The sequence below is a fragment of the Sus scrofa genome, chromosome 13, assembly GCF_054392235.1.
Source record: "Sus scrofa isolate SSC_HxYL_T2T_F1_AM1 chromosome 13, Sscrofa_HxYL_maternal_Yorkshire_Landrace_v2.0, whole genome shotgun sequence".
Lineage (NCBI taxonomy): Eukaryota > Metazoa > Chordata > Mammalia > Artiodactyla > Suidae > Sus > Sus scrofa.
In genome coordinates, this window is record NC_139395.1 from 72,566,208 (window position 1) to 72,591,639 (window position 25,432).

At 36.2% G+C, this 25,432-nt stretch overlaps 1 protein-coding gene and 1 non-coding gene across 2 annotated transcripts in view; one reads left to right on the forward strand and one right to left on the reverse strand.

Annotated features, from left to right (window-relative positions):
• The window catches only part of CNTN6 (contactin 6), a 295,431-nt gene that overhangs the window by 74,106 nt on the left and 195,893 nt on the right, over positions 1–25,432 (forward strand).
• Positions 19,926–20,028, reverse strand: LOC146397404 (U6 spliceosomal RNA). Its single transcript, XR_014825362.1, has one exon. It is a non-coding gene; the product is annotated as a U6 spliceosomal RNA (small nuclear RNA).

The following is a 25,432-nucleotide window of genomic DNA, read 5'->3' on the forward strand; positions in this document are numbered from 1 at the left end:
CATTCCACATTGTTCTGCCTGACTCATTACTCTGTGTACCATTTCTAACAGTGTTTGGGTATTCTTGTGAAAAGTGTGAACAGCCTGAAGTAACCACATTTGTGTGTGTGTGTGTGTGTGTGTGTGTGTGTGTGTGTGCTGTGGGTATCTCACAACTTAACTCCTACTTTTGAATTAAGCATTTCACTAAAACCTGGAATCAACTATGTCCCAGAAGATCAAAGAGAACAGTTAGGTTTCTCAATAAGCATCTCTTTTACACTTTGGAGAGAAGGCAAGTTTCTATCTACAGACCTGTCATGAGGCAAGCTGTCTCTTTTTAAAAATGATTTAGAGGCATCTGGCCTCCAGTCTGCTAGTCCGTTACTGTCTCACTTGGCTATTCATCATCAGAAGCAAGAATCTCTGCCCACTTCACATAAGGTACATGTCTTTCTACTGGAAGATCTTTCTCCAGAAGCAGATGGGTTCAGGCCAAGGTCTCTGCTTGCAAAATAGAGACAGAACTCAGCACTATTTATATCACACTTGAACTGACTCAATGCCATTGCTCATTTAACCTACTTGTCTTCCTATCTAAAGATGTTCTTTTCTTTCTGGCCTTTCTGCCAGCTGTGACATCTCTCCAGGCAAACCTTAAGAAGGAGATTTTTAAGGCTTTCTCTATTTGCTTCATCTTGGAAGAGTTTAACACCCTTACTATAATTACAGGCAGTGGTTATATATATTATTGTCTTACTTCTTTGCAGCAGGAGTTAATCAGTCCGGTTCTGTTTAGTACTGTCTCCTCTCTGACTTCTTCATTTGGAAATCCATCCCTTATGCTAAAGGCTCTTATATCATCTGGCAGTTCGCATAGACTTCAGCACGAACACTCCAGTAAAAATAACTTCCCTTATTAAGCTTTCCAACATGTTCCCAATATTGTGCTAAATGCTTTACACGAGTGATTTCATTTAATTCTCAGAAAACTCTAAAGGGAAATAGGTATTATTATCTCCATTTCATAGAGGAAACTAATGAAGAGAAGTTAAACAGCTGTTCAGTTTCACACTAGTATGTGACACAGTTGGGATCTAAACCCAGGTCTACTTAATCCCCAGACCCAAGGTCATTCTATCACACTACTTTCCTATGAGTTTCTGTTGGGATTATCTTTTATTGCTGGACCGGTAATACCATTTTCATCTTCATTTTACTTTCTAGTGACAAAATGCATGTATTTGTAGAATCTTCAAAGACAAGGAAATTGAATTACAAGCGAAACAGTCTCTGGAAGTGCCTACTTCCTAATATTTTCCTTATGAAAGGAATCTTCCATAGGCTAATACTACTGATTAGGCCAGTATTCTAACTCTGTGTCACTACTTGCTCTCCCAACACCAGAAAAATCATGTTACTCTAGATTTTTGTTTCTTTATTTGAAAACTGATGCGATTGGATTTATGAATTCTTAATTCCTTTCTATCTCTGATATTCTGTGATTTTTCTCATTCATAGGATATTTCTGCCTCATGAAGGGCTTAAAAAATCCACTGGAGAAAACACCAGTAATAGGAAATTCTACATTTACTGCTAGTTAACTTTGTGCTCATTCAAACATCACCATAGTGCCTCTCTCCAGAGATTCCAAGAACTTATTTAATTTAATACAGCCCTTTATAAAATGGGTCTTCTCTTCAAATCTCAGCTTGAGGCATTTCTCTGGTCCCCACACAATACATTCCCTTTTGCAAAAGCTTTATTTTTTTCTCCTAAGAATTTCCTGTTCATTTAGCTACAGCCAGAGGTAAATCTAACAAATTTGTACATCTCTTCAGAGGCACCCAATTTACGAAATGTCTTTTAATTGTCATGGGAGCCTGTAGAATGCCCTCTGAGAAGCTATGGGAAGAATTATTTCTTTAAATACAAAGATATATAGGACACATTTTCAGACTGAATCTTTTCATATGCAGGAGAATGGACTCTACCCCACACTAAATTATTTTTCTGTACCTCATGAACTAAGTTTCTTATCACAAATACTCTCCTGTTTCATTTTCTGTCATAAATGTGAACTTCTAGTTTGAGCAATGGTAATGACAATCACTTAATTCTTCTTTCTTTTTTCTTTGCAGATTATAATTGTGATAGGAAATATAAGTAGTAAATATTTGTGTGGACTTTGCCTCATAAAATCTCAGACAATCATTTAACAACTACTAGTTACGTGTCTTCTACTGTTCACTTCTATAAACCAGTGTCTAAATCAGTGAGGGATATAGAGGAGAAGCCCAAGGAATAAAACTAAGATACTAAGTGTGGAGAAAAACTGACCAGGCCCAATCCTTACAATGTTTGTAATCCAATGAGTATCTTTACACACACAGACACACATCTGTATTTACTGCCCTAAAAGACTCATGTCTCTTTAAGAGCTTATAATAGGAAATCTACTTTGGTTTGGGGAATTCAAAGAAGACTACCTTGAGGAATTGACTTTCTAAAATCTGAATAAGAGGAGTTCCCATCGTGGCTCAGTGGTTAATGAATCTGGACTAGCATCCATGAAGACATAGGTTTGATCTCTGGCCTTGATCAGTGGGTTAAGGATCCAGCATTGCCATGAGATATGGTGTAGATTGCAGATGTGGCTCAGCTCCTCCATTGCTGTGGCTGTGATGTAGGCTAGCAGCTATAGCTCCCATTGGACCCCTTGCCTGGGAACCTCCATGTGCTGTGGGGTGTGGCCCTAAAAAGCCAATAAAATAAAATAAAATTTGAATAATAATTGAATATCAATTAGAGTGAAGAAAAGGCATTTGTGACATAGGCAAAGAAAACCAGGTGGAGGAAAACAAAGGTAGTTTAAGGTCAAAAGAAGGGTAGCTCAGATAGTCATGAAAGAAACAACAGAGGAGGCAGCAGGGAGAGACAGTGACCAAACCAAACAGGACTTTGTAGGTCCTTTTATAAGTTATTAAGGATTCCTTCCTTTATCCCAAAAGAGTATAGTCATTCAAGGTTTTCTGGCTGGAAAGGGGATGAAGGATAGGGAAGAGGAACAACCAAGATACTATCAAATTTGTACACTGAAAAGATTACACTGGCTCCTCAATGATGAATATATGGAAAAAATAAAAATAATGAGAGTTAAAAGGCAAGGCCACTATGTGGCTGTCTTTGTCTTCCTGCCCTCCTTTGAGCCATGACTCTGGCAAAGTGTAGAGGTTTGTTTTGTTTGTTTCCTATCCCTAGTTGCAATGGATTTTGACCACTTCCTGAAGTCACCTAGAGCTGAAAGCTTTGCTCCCAGAGGAGAAAAGGATATCGGTGGAATTTCTTGCCTTTCTTGCAATGGCTGCTGTTTCCTTGCATCTCTGGCCTCAAGAGTTTCTATAAGAGCCTGAAAGTGAAAGAGAATGTCTACTCTTATCTGCAGTCACCAGGCCCAAGCTCTTTCTTACCAATGTGTTACAAAGCAAACAAATGCTAATTATCCTCTCTCTTTGTAGGCATGTCTTTCTTAAGGTTTTGAGCTAGTCGATATTCTGTGATCTCAGCATTCTGACTGGTTCAAGGAAAGTTGTAAATTTGCAATTTGTCCAGTTATTTTTCATTGTTTTAAAAGTTGGCATAATGCCTTCCAGTTTTGCACATCCTAGGCAAAAACTAGAGGTACCTGAAATTTAAATTTCAAGTGCTTTAGCCAAAAAAAAAAAAAGTGGGGAGGAGAGAACATGCAAGAATGAGAGCAAGAAAAAAAACAATAATTGGTAAATCTAGAAGAAGTGAGTATGGGTATTTATAATACTTATCTTTCCATTTCTGTGTTCAAACATAAGAAGTGCTCAACTAATTATTTTACATGTTATTAAAACATAATCTGTTGAGTGACAGTATTATGGTATTCTTATTAGCCCCAATCAAAATGGGTGAATCATTTTTTTTCCACCCTACTTTGACGCTGCCACCCTAAGATGCCTTTTTGCTTTCACAATTTTAAAAACACACTTATTCTAAATATTTTATTTACCTCTCTCTCAGCAATGTTTCCAATAAGATATAAACGATTTTGCATAGATTAATCATTTATGGAGAGAATTGACAATTAGAAAGAACATTAGATTTGGAATTAGGAAAAAAAGGCTTAAGTGAAAGCTTACATATTTAACAAATATTTATGGAGATTTCACAATGCTCTCTTGCTTGTTTTAGAAGCTTGGAAGAAAACAGTTCTGCTGCTTACTAGTTCTTTGAACTTGCACTAATTTATAACAATCTTAAACTTCATCTCTATCTCTGTGAATTATGAGTAACAATACCCGCCTCACTTGTGAGGGTTAAATTCCTTGGTACACGCCAAGGCATTTTGTGAAATATAAATAAATTACCACAAAGCATATTATTACAATTTTCTTCTAGTTGTTTATTTTTTTCCATTTGTTAGAAGTATTCTTTTGACTCCTCCACATTTCTGTTAATGTCCTTGGCCTTTGTTTCCTACTTCATTTTATTACAACTGCTTACAATGTTACAGCTATTTACAACTTCATGTTAATCAAAACCATGAATTCAGCAAAGGCAACAATCCCTGACTAGTCTGTGACCTTTTTCCCTTTGATCCTGGCATCTGAAAGCTTTTTATACATTTTAATTCTCTTCTATTTTAATAGCTCTGTGAAGCAGTCCTATTTTCTTTGACTGATAAGATCATTGAAGGTGACCTGATTTTCTCCAGAGATGCACGATGAATAAAACACATTCTCATACACACTCACTTACCATATTCTACAAAGGGGGAGAAAAACTTGGAGTCACTGTTTCTCTATGGAGGTCACATTAAGAGAAACTGACTTCTCAAGTATTGTGATTATACATGCATCACCATCACGCAAGCTGCTTTACTTATTCCAAATCCTTGCTTTTTTTGAGAATTTATTGTTTTACACAAAAATGTAAACAAAAGATTTTTAAAAGTGTTCAAGAAATATAAAATTTATTTTTGCTCTGAGGTTTTTGTTTTTGTTTTTTTTTAATACAAACACCTAATCTTTTGAGCTAGATGTTTTTTGAGACACAAAGTTATACATAGTTTAAAGCATTTGTTTATATGTGTTTCTCCAGGTATTATGTTTATGCAGTTTTGAGTTTGCAAGGTGATTTATTTCTAGCTAGGTTTGTGCCTGGCACATAGGGTGCTCTATCCTTGTGATTTCTTTGTGTCATGTTGATGACTCATGACTTAAACAGCCAGGCTATTCATGGGTGTGGAAATTGATATTTAAGAGTATTTTATTCTGCTCAGTCAGGCTTATTCTTTATAAAGAATCCAAACAGTAGTACCATTTGCAAAAGACTACTGAATAGAATATTCAATGTGTACTTTTCCACACATTTGTGCCCTTCCACACACTCTTTCTGCCCACCATCAGCCATCACCTGACAACTCCATCCAACATCACCATCACATCATCTTATCACCACAGCAATCACTCCAGAAGATCTTTTCCTTCTGCTTTCAAGGCACTCAGCATATTGTCAGTGTTTCAAGACATTTTTATATTCATCCACTCTACTAATACTGCGTCAACCACTTCCAGCTACCCTTCTAAGACCGTTGTTCAGGAATGGTAGAAGAATCTACTCATTGTTTTACTCCAATATCCCGGAGAGAGAAAACTAATTTAGCATTCCTATGTATGAACTTTCAGTAATTATATTTCCCCATCAGAGTCAGAGTCTGACAAATATCACCTTTCTTCTCCATTTTTCATGGAGGTAGCTCAGTTAATGAACTTTCCACAGGATTTGTTTTCAGAGTCCTAGAAAACTGCGACATGGAAGACAGGGTGTTCTGTTTTTTGAAGTCAATAGAGAACTAGAGTTACTCAGCAGTTCATTTTGAGCAAGTCTTCTTGATTTTTTTTCTAATTCAAAATAGTATTACCATCCTGAGTAAGGATGGCAAATATATAATTACAAAGAATATCCTCTTAGTTTAAAACACAGCATTAAAATAAAGGCAAGCATTTGTTCATCTTCTATTGCCATTTTCTCTGGAGCTTTTGCTTTTAACCTTCAAAAAGACAACTCATATATAGAATATGTGTATATTTATATCATATATCACACATTCTAAATGGGTAAAAGAATAGAAGATTGATAAAATATGCCTGAGTGCTTGTGGCATAAAATTATATTTCAGTTCTAGCTATAAAAGTATAATTCAATTGAAATGTTTATCATGCATCTATGAATATTTTTTCTGGCATATGTAATGGTATTGCATGGACAATTTAATTTTTTCCTTTAAAAGTAAACCTAGGGAATTCATTCTATAGTTTTTCATAAGATACAACTAAAGATCAGCTCTGCAGGAGTCCAAGTCTAATACATAAAATATATTGTCTCAATAACTATTTTATTTTATATTAACTGTATTTTTGACTTAATGTGCTGAAAATCATTGGTATAATTTCACACGTTTGGTCTCTTTTTTCCTTTCATATATGAGCTAAAGTTGTGATTTTTTAAATGGTGAAGATGAAATAATCTGTATACAGGCATAGAATTTAAAAAGGCAACATATAATGCTGCTAACTTCATAATGAAGGTTGCAATTCTTGGAAAAATACAACTATTCTAACATCAAGATTATCAACAGAAACAAAAGGAATATATTGAAAGAGAAATCAGAGTTGAGAAAGTAAAGGCTTGGGAGTTCCTGTCATGGTGCAGCGGAAACGAATCCGACTAGGAACCATGAGGTTGTGAGTTCAATCCCTGGCCTCGCTCAGCGGGTTAAGGATCCAGCGGTGCCATGAGCTGTAGTGTAGGTCACAGACACTGCTCGGATCTGGCATTGCTGTGTCTGTGGTGTAGGTCGGCAGCTGCAGCTCTGAATAGATCCCTAGCCTGGGACCCTCCATATACTGCAAATGCGGCCCTTAAAAAGCAAAAAAAAAAAAAAAAAAAAAAAAAGTAAAGGCAGCTGTGAGTCTGAAGATAAAACATGATAAATTCTTATATTAAAAGACAATTTCACTTATTCAAAGAGAAACTATGACTTAATATTTACTATTGGTTAATTGGCAATTTTAAATGTGTGAAAATATATAATTAAAAATTTAAATTTTAAAAAAACTCTGGGAGTTCCCTTCATGACTCAGCAGTTAATGAACTCAACTAGGATCCATGAGGATGCAGGTTTGATCCCTGGCCTCATTTGGTGGGTTGGGGATCCAGCACTGTGATGAGCTGTGATGGAGGTTGCAGATGTAACTCAGATCCCACGTTGCTGTGGCTGTGGAGTAGGCCAGGGCTGTAGCTCCATTTCAACCCCTACCCTGGGAATTTCCATATGCTAAAAAGCAAAAGAAAAGAAAAAACAACAACAAAACCTCAGTTCATGGAAGGCTGATATAATGGTATAACGATGCTCTTGGTTATGATTATCTTTTTATCTTCAGTGATAATTAAGTACAAACTGTTTCACAAGGACCAGTATTCTACTTATTGTACAATATAGAACTAGATTTTATATTTTGTAATCTTCGGTGTTATTTCATTTCTAAGCACTTTTGACACATTCCCATATTTTCATTAAAAAATTTTATACTTTTTTTTAATAAGAGGAACACTTTTTGAAATCAAAGCCCTAATTCTGTTTCTGGCTTCAAAGAAAACCAGTGTTTGAGTCACTATGCTAATTTTCCGACGCTGCATTTTAAGTTACCACAAACTTAGAGACTTAAAACAATACACATCTATTATGTCATAGTTTCTGTGGTTCAGTAGGCTGGCTCCAGCTCATCTAGGTTCTTTGCTTCAGGGTCTCAAATGAAAGTAGCAATTAAAGTATCGGCCACTATTGGGTTTTGATCTGAAAACTGGACTAGGGAAGAATCTGCTTTCATACTCATATGGTTGGTGGTAGAATTCAGTTCACTGAATACTGTTAGAGCTTCAGCTCCTCACTGTCTATTGTCCAAATGATGCTCTCAGTTCATTAGCACATGGGTGTCTGCACACAGCTTCTTACTTTGTTAAGGTGTGCCAGCTGTGAATGCAATAGAGACATTTTCCTAGCAAAATGGAAGTTACAATCTTATGTACCTGATCATGGAAGTGTTAGTTCATCCTCTCTGCTAAACTCTACAGGTTAGAAGCAAGTCACAGGTTCCATCCACATTGAAAGTCACCAGAGTGCCTAATACCAGGAAGCAGGGTCATTAGGGGTCATTTTAGAGTCTCCCCACCATTTTTTATTATGTAACTGGCCATTTAATAATTTCGCCAAATGAATGTTATAGAAGTACAATAGAAAAGATAGTGTATATCACTGAATCTAGGTTGACCAGGAAATTTCAAGGAAGATAATGTTCATACAGTAAATTAAAAAGTTTTATTATTAACAATGTGCTTTGGCTGGTACCAAAAATTCTAATGATGTTTCATTGAGAAGAATATACTCTGAGATTAGTATATATCATAAAGATGCCACCCTTTAACTTAATGGTGGTAATTTGTCTATGAAGTCAATATTTGCATATAGGAGTTCCCGTCATGGCGCAGTGGTTAACGAATCCGACTAGGAACCATGAGGTTGCGGGGTTCGGTCCCTGCCCTTGCTCAGTGGGTTAAGGATCTGGCGTTGCCGTGAGCTGTGGTGTAGGTTGCAGATGCGGCTCGGATCCAGCGTTGCTGTGGCTCTGGCGTAGGCCGGTGGCTGCAGCTCCGATTCAACCCCTAGCCTGGGAACCTCCATATGCCGCAGGAGCGGCCCAAGAAATAGCAAAAAAGACAAAAATAAATAAATAAATATTTGCATATAGCATAATTACACACATAGTTTGTGTAACAGTAATACCACATTTGAAGAACACAAACAAATTCATGCTAAAATAAAACAACAAAGCCTAAATTTGGAACTAGTCCTACTATAGTACCATAACATACTGATTTCAATGCAATATAATGATGTCTCTCTCTCTATGAACATCTAAAAATAAGTAATGCTTTTTTTCCAGTGGTCCTAGGAAATAATTAAACAGCCAACTGCAGACTGAATGAAACTTGCATAGCCTAGGAATTAGCATATGTGTGAACAGCAAGTCTTATGAAATTATGTATTTTTTATTAGAACATTTTCATTTCTGGTATTTTTCACTAGAAGTTCAAATTAGGGAATCACATGGCGATGTAAAATTAATACTAATACATAAGAATTTGTTGGTTGTGTTTATAGCATTAGGAACAACCAGTGCTTATTTTAGCATTACATTAATATAACTTTGGTGTGAATTAGAGAAAAGAGCAACTCTACTGGAGATGGTAAAAAGATTAAATGTCTATATGCTTAAAGTATCAGCATCCCATTAAGAGAAGTTAGACAGTAAAGAATCATTCCTAAAATTTGTGGACTAATCATTGCTTGTTAAGTCTTTATCTACAAAGGAATTTCAGATGGTTAGGCAATAATGTATCCAGTCCTGTGGGATATAGGCACCTCAAAACCCCTTCACCTTAACATTATTGGATTTAAAAAGCTGATCCATGATTTCTTTCTATTTTTACTTTTTAGGGTTGTGCTTGTGGCATATAGAAGCTCCTGGACTAGGAGTCCAATTGGACATGCAGGCCTACATCACAGCCACAGCAACACAAGATCTGAGCCCCATCTGTGACTTAAGCTGTAGTTTACAGCAATGCTGGATCCCTAATCCACTGATGGAGGTCAAGGATCAAACCCACATCCTCATGAATACTAATTAGGTTCTTAACCTACTGAGACACAATGGGAACACCTGATCCAAGATTTCTTTACTGTAGTAAAAACTAAAGTAAAACACTAGGGATTTAAATACAATGAATATCATGTGTTTAAAAACAATGTTTATAAAACATGCAAAGCGAAAAAGAACAAAACAACTACAAAACATTTCCTTTGGTTTCTAAAAAAGATACCACATAAACACTTTAAAAGGATCTTGGGAACCCTTTGATTTTTCCAATCCACGTCTTGATAAGTTTGCATTAGAATAAAACCACACAGGTATGGAATTCTCAGTCTATGTTTAGCATTGTTAAAGGCTGGTTAAAGTGCTAATATATCCCATCTTGGCATATAGCCAGCTTCTGTAAGTATAATTTATGATACAAGTGAATTAGTGCACGTAAAGCACTTACAACAGACACAATAAATATTATCTGTTAGGAAAGCTATATATAGCATAGTAATTAAGAGCATAGCCTGAAGGCTGCATTGGTTCAAATCCTTGCTCTGCCACTCTGCCAACTTGAATAAATTACTTAATATCGGAGTTCCCGTCGTGGCGCAGTGGTTAACGAATCCGACTAGGAACCATGAGGTTGCGGGTTCGGTCCCTGCCCTTGCTCAGTGGGTTAAGGATCTGGCGTTGCCGTGAGCTGTGGTGTAGGTTGCAGATGCGGCTCGGATCCTGCGTTGCTGTGGCTCTGGCGTAGGCCGGGGGCTACAGCTTCAATTCGACCCCTAGCCTGGGAACCTCCATATGCCGCAGGAGTGGCCCAAAGAAATAGCAAAAAGACAAAAAATAAATAAATAAATAAATTACTTAATCTCTGTATCTCACTATTCTTATCTTTAACACTGAGCTATTAATTATGACATCTCATGAAGTTTTATAAGGATTATATAAATTAAAGTAGTGCCTTGCACCTATTATGAACTATGTAATTTTTTTAATTATTGCTATTTTTTTAGTTTCTAGAGACAGACGTCATCTTATCAATAAATTTTAGGGCTTTGTTAACTTACCTTCATTAAATGAATATGAATTGATTCATGTACCAATTTCAAGACACTGAATCAAATAATATGAGGACTATAAAAGGAAAGAGGATATGACTTTTGAGATGGAAATGTTTATTGTTTAATATGGAAGATAAGATTTTGCATATATGTTAGTAGTATATTGAAGAAACTGAAAGATAGTAGAAGATAGGAAAATCTCAAAAAAAGAACTATTTCTATGAATCAGTGGAAGTAGTCATTCTGAGCCATACCCCAAAGGGTGTCATCATTGAACCACAGAGATTACTGATGTTACTGAAGGGTTATCTATGCTTTTAAAAGAGATTTGTAGATCTACGTTTATATATGAAAATATCACATACCTTCAGACATTCGTGTGACTGTAAACCCAATTTTCACAGAGGGCTCCACAAATTTCAGTTACTCTCTCAAAATTACCCAGGAAAGAAAAATGGCCTGTTTCATTTTGACTGTTTGGGGAAACATGCACAAAAATATCTTTAATTTGAAAGGAATTTAGAAGGACCAAAATATTGAGTCCTACGGACTAACTGGCAAAATTAAATCTAAATGCAAGTCATTTAGCTCCTCTGCCTTCCACTGAAGTGTTTTCTTTTCTTTAACATTTCCTGGGAGGTAGGGCTATTTCATCTTTTATTTGTGGAATGAAAAGCTACATCGGCAAATCTTAACTCCTAATTTAGCCTTCTGGATGGAAAAGACAGCCTGAACATGGCCATGGTGAAGAATGCTGCTTCATCTAGTTGGCTGGAGACCTTTTACAGCCGGAGCCCCTTTTATAGTGGCTAAGTGTCTGCCACACTCAGAAGCCTTTTCGAAGTCACACCTTTGTATTCATGTGTGTGTGTGTGTGCGTGCGTGTGTGTGTGTGTGTATGCGTGTGTGTATTTTAATAAATAGGAGGGAAAAATATGTATAAAAATAGCCCTTTTCAGTATGATTTCTCCCCATTCTCCCTGCCCAAATACACTTATAAAAGAAACCTAGTCATCTATTATAAAGGTCTATTTTATGTTGCCTAAATGGAAAGAGAAGAAGTTGAGGAGTGAAGCCAATTAGGGGAAACAGGAGGTAAAGAGGCAAGGCCAGTGTGTCCTCATAAATGCCTCCAGTGTGAGGATTTTTACCTATTTTATCTATATAGAATACTTGCAAAAGTCTTTGTTGTTGTTTTCACAATTCATAGGCTTCCCACTGATCAATTCCAATAGTCAATTGCCCTCTAAAGTGAAACCTTCCATTGGGAGCTAAGCAAGCTCAAAAAACTGCCTGATGTGTAAGAAAGCACTTTTTTGGTAACCAACATCAGTTCCAACTATATATGTGTCATTTTTTTTCTTTCCTGCACCTTTACCTCTTGCTTTACACTCCTTTGAGTATATAGAAGCCAACAAGGATGAAATAATTACAGTGTGTGTCTGTTGCACAAAAGTTCTTCTCCCTGGGCACAGTTTCCATTTGCCCTTTTATAGAAAGCACAGTGTTTACATACACAGCTATAGGCCAGTGTGAGAGGCTATAAATGCTTTGTTTCCCATAATTTGGAGTCTATGTTATTCCAAAAGTATAAGCACTTTCCTCTAGTCTATGAAGTTTCTGAGTTTTACCTTACTTAAAAAAATATACCGAACCTAAAAGTTGAGAGTTACATTTTATTCGGGGAAAAATGAGGACTGCAGCCTTGGAGGCAGCATTTCAGATAGCTATGAAATACAGCTTCAAAGAGGGAGGGGGAATGTCAGTACATGTGTGATTTTGGTGAGTGGGGAGGTATATGCAACTGAGCACACATTTTAGAGAAGGTTGGTGCTAGTCTTGTGAAGATTACTGCTAGTCTCAAGGAGATGTCACCATGAAGGATTTTAGGCTTTTCTGTATATTAGGAGATGAAAGAAATGGGCTTGTAAAATCATCTCCTGAAAATACCTAATGATCTGAAGACCTGTTCTGCCAGTTTTCCCAGAGCATAGGTACCCTCACTCCTGATCTCCATCCTTAGCTCCTTTCAGGGGGTGTTGAGGGTCAGCCACTGCAGTATCTCATGATTCAATCCATGTAGAGACAGAGGGCAAGTGCCAATCTCCAGTTCACAGCCCTGAAGTTTTCCTGGGGACAGCAGTATAGATGGTGGGTGATCTAAGGATTCACAAGCTCTCACTCAGTATTGACTACATAATTTGTAAGCCAAGGGAAAAAGGAAAATACATAAATTATGGTATGTGGTCCTAATAAGCATGGAGTATATGTGTGGCTGCACAGCTCAGACACCCATGAAGCTGGTCCTACCCCTATTTAAGTCACGGGGGAGCTGAATTGTAAAGATCCTGTTATGTGGCTGTATATATATATGTATGTATGTACGTATGTATTTTTATTCCACAGAAAGCTTTATTCCACCTCTATTGGTTTTGCTTTATTTTTTAAAAAAGGTTTTTACGTTTCATAATATAGTTGAATATATATATATACATTATTTTCCTCACATTATCCTCCATCATATTCCATCACAAGTGACTAGATATAGTTCCATGCACTATATACAGCAGGATCTCATTGTTTATCCACTCCAAATGCAACAGTTTGCATCTACTAACCACAAATTCCCAGTCCATCCCATTCCCTCTCCCTCTCCCTTGACAACCACACTGATCTCCAAGTCCATGAGTTTGTTTCTTTTCTGTAGGTAGTTTCATTTGTGACATGTATTAGATTCCAGATGTAAGTGATATCATATGGTATTTGTCTTTCTCTTTTTGAGTTGCTTCACTTAGTATGAGAGTCTCTAGTTCCATCCATGTGCCACAAATGGCATTATTTTGCTCTTTTTTTTATGGCTGAGCAGAATTCTATCGTTTATATATACAGCACCTTCTTAATCCATTCGTCTGTTGATGGACATTTAGATTGTTTCCATGTCTTGGCTGTTGTGAATAGTGCTGCAATGAACATGCGGGTGCATGTGTCTTTTTCAAGGAAAGTTTTGTCCAGATACATGCCCAAGAGTGGGATTGCTGGATCATATGGTAGTTCTATATTTAGTTTTCCAAACTTTTTTCCATAGTGGTTGTACTAATCTACATTCCCACCAACAGTGTAGGAGGATAAACTTTTCTCCACACTCTCTCTAGCATTTGTTACTTGTTGACTTGTTTATGAGGCCATTCTGACTGGTGTGAGGTGGTACCTCATAGTAGTTTTGATTTGCACTTCTCTAATAATCAGTTATGTAGAGCATTTCTTCATGTGCCTGTTGGCCATCTGTATATCTTCCCAAAAATGTCTATTCAGTTCTTCTGCCCATTTTGCAATTGGGTTGTTTATTTTATTTTATTTTATTTCATTTTATTTTACTGCTGTTGAATTCTATAAGTTGTTTGTATATTTTAGAGATTAAGCCCTTGCCAGTTGCATCATTTGAAACTATTTTCTCTTATTCCATTGGCTGTCTTTTTGGGTTTTTTTTTTAATGGTTTCCTTTGCTGTACAAAAGCTTGTCAAGTCCCATTGGTTTATTTTTGCTTTTACTTCTGTTGCCTTGGGAGACTGAGCTAAGAAAACATTTATACGGTATAGATGCAGAAAAAGCATTTGACAAAATCCAAAATCCATTCATGATGAAAACTCTTACCAAAGTGGCTAGAGAGAGAACATACCTTAACATAATAAAAGCCATTTATGACAAACTCACAGTAAATGTAACACTCAACTTAGAGAAACTGAAATCCTTCCCAATAAAATCTGGAACAAGATAAGGATGCCCACTCTCACCACTTTTATTCTACATAGTACTGGAAGTCCTAGCCACAGCAGTCAGACAAATAAAAGAAATAAAGAGTATACAAATTGGAAGAGAAGAGGTAAAATTGTCACTCCTTGCAGATGACATGATACTGTATATAGAAAATCCTAAGGACTCCACACAAAAACTACTGGAACAGATCAACAAATTCAGCAAAGTAGCAGGATACAATATTAACATTCAGAAATCAGTTGCATTTCTGTATAGTAACAATGATATATTAGAAAAAGAATATAAAAATAAAATACCTTTTAAAATCACACCCAAAAAGATTAAATACCTAGGAATAAGCCTGACTAAGGAGGTGAAAGATTTATATGTTGAGAACCGTAAAAGATTAATCAAGGAAATTAAAGAGGATTCAAAGAAATGGAAAGATATTCTATGCTCCTGGGTTGGAATAATTAATATTGTTAAAATGGCCATACTACCCAAAGCAATCTACAGATTCAATGCAATCGCTATCAAATTACCCATGACATTTTTCACAGAACTAGAACAAACAATCCAAAAATGTATATGGAACCATAAAAGACCCAGAATCACCAATGCACTCCTGAGGGGGGAAAAAAATCAAGCAGGAGGCATACTCTCCTAGACTCCAGACAATGTTAGAAGGCTACAGAAATCAAGACAGTGTAGTATTGGTACAAAAACAGACATACAGACCATTGGAATAGAATAGAGGACCCAGAAATAAACCCAGACACCTATGGTCAATCAATCTTTGACAAAAGAGCCAAGAATATAAAGTGGGAAAAAGACAGTCTCTTCAGTAAGTGGGGCTGGGAAAACTGTACAGCTGTATGTAAATCAATGAAACTGGAACACACTCTCATACAATGCACAAAAATAAACTCAAAAAGTCTTAAAGATCACATAGGACAAGATCCCATAAAACTCCTAGAAGTGAACATAGGCAAACATTCTCTGACATCAACCATATGTGGCTATTTTTAAAACACAAGTCTGCAGGATTGGTAAGAGCAGCCCATATCTTATTCCATGAGGTACCTGCATCCTTCTACAATGGCCCTTACCTCAATTCTCCCTGCACTTTTAAAATTAAAAGCCAAACACTGTACCACCTCCTTAAATGGACAACGCTTATCTCTTGTGTAACCCACCTCCACCAAACTTCCTTCCTCTCTTCTTCATCTTCCCAAGTGCCCATAATTCACAGTCTATCCAACCACACACAAAAAATGCAAAATCATTAATAATGACCCAATAATCCAATGTAAATTGTCAAGTAATGCTGGATAGCAATTGAAAAACAGTGTTCCCCACCTCAAAGTAGGAAGGACTCAGTCTTCCTAAACTCAGTAGCTGGTCTGTGCTCTCAAAACTCAGGTCTCAGCAATTTTTTCATGTCTTCATCTATGACATTTCCCCTCCTAATCTGCAGAAGTGACTGAAAGAATTCTTATACCACTTCTCATAACCCACCTACCCACCCAACCAAAAAGAATATTTTACATCAAAAACTGAGCATTCATTTATTGAAGCCTGTGGAATTAGCAAGAATTTCAACCCTTTGGAAGTTGCAGAGGTTGATAATTATAATAACATATTTTAAGTTTACATTTTAATAACATTAGAAAAAATTTTAAAGATTACTAGATATACAAAACTAGCCACCTCATTATACATTTTCTCTATATGCTCTGAGGACTGAATTTATTTAAAAAACAAATTATTTGAATTTTTAAAAATTCTATTTCAATAGACCAAAACATTAAAAATGAGAAATGACTATATATTATAATCTCAAAAGTAAATATTGTCAATGACCAAGATAAATAATGGCCCAAAATATAATGAATATTCTTAATTTAAATATAAAGAAAGGGAACATTTAATTACTCCCTGGAGAATAACAGGCTTCCTCCTAAGCTTCCACTGAAATATATATGAAATTGTTACTACCGTTGTATGAAAAATGTTCAATTCAGTTTTCCTTTATTGATCCAATCCCCTAGTAATTAGAATACGGCTGCTGCTTCTTTTTTTCTCCCCTGTACAGACGTGATTGCTTATCTGACTAGAATAGTCTTGAGCTACTTCATATGATTTTATCACAGATCTGGCAGGAGCTTCACCTTTGGCATGTAAATGTCCACAAGTGAATTGAGAAGAAGCTGAAAAAGTTGTTTGCTGAAAAAGACAAGACTCAGCATGCGGTGACTGCCACGTAGCCAAATGTAGCTAGAGCTGACATATTATACCAGAATCTATTGTATCCACCAATATTTCAGAACAGCCCTGTGACCCACATTTATGATTTTTGGTATCAGAAGAAAAACACAGTACCTGAATCACAGTTTCCTATGAACTCTTTCCTCTCCTTCTCCTAAAATACACACACGCTTGCACACACACACACACACACCAAATCTCACATCTGAACATCCTTCATTGCAGTCATCACTGTCTACTTTGTTTTGTATAAATGTATGTACAGGCATCATCTAACAGCATCACATCTGCTCAACTCTAAGTCCTTTTAGGTTAAGACTTCTCTAGTTCCTTTCTGCATCCTTGCAAGTGCCTACCATGCTTGGGCATTCCGGCACACATTTAGAATTTGTTTAAGGAAAGGATATATGAAACAATCCATGTAACAACTGCAGACTGCTAGAACCAGGAAATTCAGATTATCTAAACCTGAACTGGTAGTACATCGTCTCCTCCGTATTAACTCCCATCAACTAGCTGTGGACGCCTTCATTTAGCACTGATTGCAATTAGAAGGCTTTTAAAGCTATACCTACACTCCATAGGAAAGAATTCTGTGATTGAATGATAGTGTCTGCCAAGCCAACAGAATAGAAAGAAGCCATACCACCTCTGCCATAAATTGACTCCCAGCATGTGTTCCACCCCCTTACTTTACAGGCAAACAAATTGGACTTTAGCATGCTAAGACATTTTATTCTATGTCACACAACCAGTGGCAAAATTAGGAAACAAACTGAGGCTCTCAGGCTCTTAACTATATGACAATATCTCTTTCCATACTATGCTGACTCTAGGTCTCTTCCCTTGAGACTTCTTTGCTTTTTCTATCATAGGTGTGTAATCCTTGGAGGATTACAAACAGACATCAGGGAAGAGGCACAGTTGAGCTGACTGGCAGGTGATGAACTAAACCATAATGTGAACAAATGCAAAGTGGCTGTCTGCAAAGTGGATGCATTCCAGAGGAATGTTTGAACCAAGCTGAGAAATTCAGGAAATTCCTGATCCCATCCTGAGCAGACAAAAATCTCAGCTGTTAGAACAGAGAGGCATAAGGAAAATTCCTCAGAGAGCCCTGCTTGAGGGATGGATGGCTTGAACTGTCTATAAAATATGCTCTGGACCAACTATAACCCATTTCCAATGGTAGCCACCAGTTACCTTTGGTGCTGGATTCACTACCTAGGGGCTCCCTTCTGTTCTAACACTCAGACTCTGGGGTCAGTCTTCCCAAAGCAATTGATTTACCAGGTAGTGGGCACATGTTATAAAAGACCAAAAGTCATTACCCACCACTTTATCTTCCTTTTATTTTTTTTAAATAATATGTATTACTTTCATTTCATTGTTTTCAACCATCTCAGAACATGGTTATGGATATATTCTCAGTGTGAGGAAAGGAAGTTACCACTAAATCAGGATTTTTGAAAAAGCACTGGTCTCTAGAATTCACATTTTAATCTCCAGCAGCATAGAGTCTGAATCCCCAGTAACCCTTCAGTCTACTACCTCCTTTTGATCCTTTTAGATCAGGTCCTCACTACCTTTTGTTAAAAGCCTCATATTTTCATTACGGACAAACTCATCTTAAAAAATCCTTATATGATAATGTAATATTACATTATCCTATGAGAACCTTGCACGGCCAGGTTGAGTACTAAAAATTCCCACCTTAACCAAACTGTGTATACTTTGTGAAGACCCTGTGTTTTTTTTTAATTTCTCCACACCTGTTTTACTTGCAGTGCCCCTTCCTAAAAGAGTTATACTTACCTTGTCTTCCTGGAAAACTACTATCTTTCAAAACCTAAAATAACTATTTTTTGCTCAAGAAGATTTTCCTTGTCCAGTATTCTGGTTGCCTATACTCCCAACATACAACCACTCTATAAAAACCTTCAAAACTACCCTCAAATTTCTCTCTCTCTCTTTCTCTATCTCTGCTCTAACTTAGAGAGCCTGGAACCATTCTCTCTTCAGTATGTCCATTATTGCTTCCTTCACTTAGTCACCCATAAAGCACTTAAATTAGCCCAGGTATGTGAACAACTCACAAATTATGCATACCCCGATAGGCCAAATACACAAAAATCTAGGGTCAAGGCCACAAGGATTACCCAGTAATGCAATCAGCTTCTCCTCACTCTTTACATCTTTATATTTTCTATGTACATTAATTTGCCTGAAGTTGCTGTATTGACTTTATGGAATACCATTGCCACCTGCTGGCCACATTGAGCCATTAAAATTCTGCCTTTACCAAATTAAGACACTAAATCAAGTTTGGCTATACTGCTGTTATAACTAACCTTGACATATTTAAATTTAGAGTGGCCAGTGTGATCCACCTTGCCATTGAATGTTATCATGCATAATTAAACTAGCTTAAACTAACCTGCAATGACTAAAATGGAATTAATATATCTCATTGTCAAGAACACAGATTCTGATATCAGAAATAGAGTTTCAAGATTTAGCTTTACGTAACCTTGGATAGGTCACTTAACTTGTCAAAACTTGCACTGTTCAAAGAGACAAAAATGGAACGACAGCAGTGACTTCTTCAGCGAGTTAGTGTAACCAATCAATAAGAGACATAAGAGATGTGAAACATCAAAACAGTACCTCGCACATGGTAAGTAATCTGAGCAGGTTCTCAGATAGTTTTTCCTCTAGCACTGTTCTTCTGGTTACCCAATTTATAAAGTCAGTTTTGTCTCTGAGCCTCCATTTTTTCATGAAGTCTTCAATTTATGTATTTTTCAATGCAGTTTCATCTGTTATATAAAGTATATATAAAAATATAAAGTTTATGGCTAGTGCTCTATTTGTTCAACCTTAGTTATACCCGAGGCAGTCAACCCTATAAACCCCAGGCTTAGATCATTATTTAGTCTTCTTAGAGCACTCATTTAACAAATTTAAGTATAATTAATATTCAATAAAATACAATGATCTTGAGTGTTAATTTCAATGAGTTTTAATAGTTGTACTCACCATGGAACCACAACTTAAGATATAAACCATTTTCACTGTCTGAGGTAGTTTCTCATTGTTTTTTTCAATATAAAAAAAAAAGAAAGAGAAAACATGGAACACCCCAAAAACATTTGTGTCATCCTTATGCAGGCTCTATGTTAATTTTTGTATCAGGTCAACTTTACCTCATTTTGCCAAAGTGGGCACACTACCCATTGTGTTTCTAGTTGCCTCCCTTATTCTCTCAGACCTAGTAGAAATTATAAAAAACAATAACAGTCTACACTTAATTACTCTTTTTTTAATATATTGAGTTTATGAGTTATTTGTATATTTTGGAAATTATGCCTTTGTCGGTCACATCATTCGCAAATATTTTCTCCCAGTCCATAGGTTATCTTTTCATTTTGTTTACAGTTTGTTAGGCAAAATCTTATAGTTTGATTAGGTTCCATCTGTTTATTTTTGCTTTTCTTTCTTTTGCCTTGGGAGACTGATCTAAGAAAATACTGCTACAGTTTATGTCAGAGAATATTTTGACTAGATTCCCTTCTCAATTATGTGATCTTAAATCTCATGAGTTTTCTATGAGTACTGAATAAAATATCTGCAAAATTCATAAGTTATCAAGATCACTCTCACTTCTGCTACCAACTACAACTTCAGGAGGTCTCAAGAACACCCTCAGGATTCATAATTCCCTTGAAAAACTAAACAGAAATTAGCAGACACTATACTCACTATTAATAGTTATGACAATGAAACCAGATTCACATTTCCTAGTAAAGCTGTGCAGAGAATGCCTATTTCTAGGAGACATGCATTGCAATATGCAAGGAAGCAAACAAGTCTTGATGTAGAGCTTTTATTAGGACTCAGTTATGTAGACATAGTTGATTGCCCATGTGGCTTATCTCAGGTCCCCCAGTAGGTCAAGCTGATACCACAGGGCTCAGTCTTTCTTTACTTCCCACCCTCTGTACCACCCATCACATTGTTGGCATAAACTATGGTCATGGACTAGGCCCCACATAAACAAACATTCTTATCAGAGAGGATATTCCAGTGGTTTAGAGATTACCTCCTAAGACAAAAGGGCAAACATCCTTTTGGGCAAGTTTAATCTCTTACTGTAGAAACATGTACACTAGTTGGCACACACATTCTATGACCATAATCATTAATATTATTATTGTTTAGTATCCATGCTATAATCTCTCCTGCCTAAACAGTACTGTAAAAACACTTTCAGATTTTTACTACTTTTGCTTTTGTTTTTTTCTGGGTCTATAAAGACACCTCTATGTTGTTAATAGGATTTTTAGCTATTCATGGTAACATATATCAGATTAAAACTCATAGATAGAACACAATGGAATATAATATGAGAAAAAAGAATACACACACACACACACACACACACATATGTCACTTTGCTCTGCAACAGAAATTGGCACAACATTGTAAATCAACTATACTTAAATTTAAAAAATAAAACTCATAGCTTTGGTTAGATCCACCCTAGTTCTATCTTGTTTCTTTACTCCTTAAACGACTTGGGTGTTCCCAGACTTCTTCAGGTACACATTTATAGACAACCCCTGGGGCTATTTTGACAGATGGTTGATCTCTTTCTTGTATCTTGAATCTTTCTAGTTCTACTTTAGTATAATTTTATTTCCATGTTGTTTTGGGGATTTGTCACTTTAACTTCCTTTAATTCCACACAAGAACCTATACCCATTATTTCAGCAGCCAAAGATTTTTTTTTTCATGAGCAGCATGAAAAGCTCACACAAAACTCAGCAACAAGTAATTCCTTTTTCCCCAGCTTGAAAAGGTACACTCTGCCATAAAGCAAAAAAACACAATGAAAGGTTAGGTTCTTATTGCTCCATCTCATTATTGTTGATGTAGAATTCTAAATTAATTTGCTTGTGCCTGTGGAAATATGTTTCTTAACCTTGGAGATTCAATGAAAAAGAATTTATCTTAGAGATAAGCATTGCTTAACAGCATTTGGCATGTGCTCAGGCTGAAAAATCATCCAGAGAGCATGTATCTTCTTTCTTTAGTGTAGTGATCACCACAGAGATGTTACATGGAATGTGGTGCAGAAAACCTTTAGCATGGTGGTTGATATAGAGGATTTGATTAGCAGCAGGAGCTCTATAGTTAAGTACTTGGGTTTACCCTGGAGCCAGTCAACTTATGACCTAATACACATAGAACTATCACTTCTTTCTTTTCAGACCCAGAAGAAGAAAGGGATTTTTGTTTATTTGTTTTGTTTTCTGTTTTGTTTTCTGCTGTACGCTTTGTCTCTAAAAGTAACTGGCTTGGGGAAGCACTCAATAAATATTTGTTGTTGAATGAACAAAGGGTTGTGATAAGTATAAGCTCACATCATGGATTCAAAACCCTTAGACCAGGACCTAGCACAAAGTAAGCTTTCACTGCATATTCATTTAAAAAACATACAGTTAAAACAAAAGTAGATTAAACCTTTTTTTTTTTTCCCCACTGTACAGCATGGGGACCAAGTTACACATACATGTACATCTTTTATACTTAATAAAGAGTTCAGTGGTGGGTTTATAGGATATCAATTAATTATTAGATTCCTATTTGTATTGTCCTTTTATTCTCCAAATAGTTATCTGGCAATTATCACATGCACTCTTGCAGATCCTGAGGATTCAAAGATTTAAAAAAAATAAAAAATAAAAAATAAAGGACATCCATGAAATGTTCTTCCCAGACCCTAGACATCTATGAATAACCAATCCCTGAGTGAGAATAAAACTATAGAACAGTGATGAAAACAAGACATTTGAATTATTAATTTTATTATTAATATTTTGATATTTCTGTATCCATTAGATTTTCTAAAACTCTTGAGATACAGGAGCATCTTCTCTGAGACAAGAGACTTTTCAGAGATTCCTCTCTTTACTGCCAAGGTCTGCCTTAGAGAATTTCTCAACTAGTTCTCCCAGATTATAGACATAATTGGCTCTTAGTTATCTTGGTGCCATTGTTCTTGATATACATCTAAGCATCATCTCTGGGCCATCTGAAAAGCAAGATTCCTGTTTCTAATTAATCACTGGCTGGTCATTGAGAATACTGAAGCAGCTCCTAGTTAATTAGACCATTTTATCTCTAATCTCTTCTATTTTCTGGATGTAATAGTGATAGAGGTGCCAACAATTCCAAACACAGCCCTGAAACCTTGCTAATCAGCATGTGTGATTTGCTAAGGGTACCATTGTTTGAGTTGTTAAAGCCAAATCTTTGCAAGAGGTTATACATAAGTGGACATTTTTATCTCCAAGTCAATTACACACACTTAATGAAATTTAAGGAGCTTATAAAGTTAAAAACTAAAAAAATAAAAAGCAGCATCTACAGCACTTGGTGATGCAAGTCAAGTGTACAACACTCCCCACCCTCAACACACACACACACGATAAAAATAGGAGAAATGCATACTAATAAGAGAGGAAGAATGAATATTGAAAAGAATGTAGGCTCCTTATTTTATCAGCCCTGTAAACATGAGCAAGTCATAGTCATTTGAAGGTCATCTTTCTTATCTTTCAAATGGACATAATATTAATACCTATAAGGTTGTTGTAAGGATTAAAATACATTAAATAATACCTTGCAAAGCATTTCATACAATGTCTGCTCTATAATGTGTGCTGACTATATGTTAGATGTTATTATTCTAGGAAACCACCCTATCGTCCCAACTCATGCAAAGAAACAATTAACTCATATTGAAAAGCAATTACTTCACTTCTACAGGGATTACAGAAAATCAGAGTAAAAGGCAAAGACAGACAGGGTTTTTTTAATATTTTCTATGGGCTTTTTGAGACATGTAATCTATGTATATGAAAGTTTAGAGCAGAACTCCAAGAGATACTGGAAGGCAAAACAAGAAATGAGCTTCATTCCATGAAGTATTTGAGGCTTGTCTTCCCTAACATTTCCAAGGAACTGTCCATAAAAATAACAATGCCTTGTTCCACTAGGTGTTCTTATAAAAATAATAATAATAATATACATTCAAATAAGTTTGGAAAATATTGAATATCAGATTGCCCCTGGCCCTTAAAAAAAAAAAAAAATCACAATTCTGGAGTTCCCAGTGTGGCTCAGCAGGTTAAGGACTAGACATTGCCTCTGTGAGGACGCAGTTCAACCCTAGCCTTGCTCAGTGGGTTAAGGATCCAGTGTTGCAGCCAGCTGCAGCATAGGTTGAAGATGTAGCTTGGATACAGTGTTGCTATGGCTGTGGTATAGGCCTACAACTATAGCTCCGACCATTAGCCCAGGAACTTCCATATGTCACAGGTGCGGCTATTAAAAAAAAGAAAAACAAATCATAATTATTATTTTAGTGTTGAAGGGTTTGAAAAATCTGGAACAGCCCTAATAAAAGAAAAAAAGGGACAGCTTTGAATTATTTTGTTTAATTTTCTTCAAATAACCCCTACATAACTTGTGCTCTGCACAAAACATATTTTAAAAAGATGCTGAATTAAATGTTGTGGATATAGCAGTGTTCTCCACATCATTTATGTTCAACCGAAACTAAGAATGAGATTATATTTGGAAATAGGGCTTTTGAAAATATAAATAGTTAGGGATACTGAGATAAAATCATAATAGATTTTGACTGGACTCTGAATCCAATGACTACAGTCTTTACAAGAAGAGAAGACAGAGGAACAGAGGAAGTGGTGAGGTGAATTTGGAGGCAGAAACTGAAGTGATGCATCTATGAGCCCAGAACCATCAGGGGCAGTCAATAACCACTAAGAAGCTAGGATAGAGATGTGGGATGATTTCTAGATGCTTCAGAGCCTCCAGAATGTATCAATCTTGATAACATCTCAGTTTTATACATTAAGCCTTTTGGAACCGTAAGAGAATAATATTGTTGGTTTGAACCTCTGAATTTGTGTCAATTTGTTAGGGCAGTCCCAGGAAACATATATACGGTATTCCAAAATAATGGCTAATTGAAATGTGAAAAATGCTATTAAATATAACTAAATGAAAGCTTTTTCTTTTTCCTCTCTCTTCTGCCCACTTGTTTTGGTTCTATTTCTCAAAGATGGGGGCGATGACAAGTTGTCCAAGGCAGGTGGAGAGAAGCACTGCTAAGAGGTGTGATTAGAAGCAAACTCATGGCTCAAAAGTGACCTTTTTTTTTTTTGCCTATTGAACAATTTTTTCTGTTGTCACTTGTGCTCCTGTTAACAAAAGTCCTTAGCACTTGTGAATTATTGGTGTTTGTGAAAAGATTACAAAACAGTCACCTTCTCCAATGCTACCTTAATGTTACAGAATAAACAAAAGAAATGATAAAATGCCAATATACCAATATGCAATAGCAATGTTTGCTAAATGTCAGTTGATCTCTCTGCTAGGCTTTGGAATCACCATAGAAAGTTAAGATTTCTACATTATCATACAGATCTGATAGAATTTTGTTTGTGTTTCTTTGTCTAGAAAATAAATAAAGCTCTCTTTGTGGAGCAGCATCCAGTCCTCACTATGTGAACTGAGTCTCATAGTATATGTGACACTTTGTC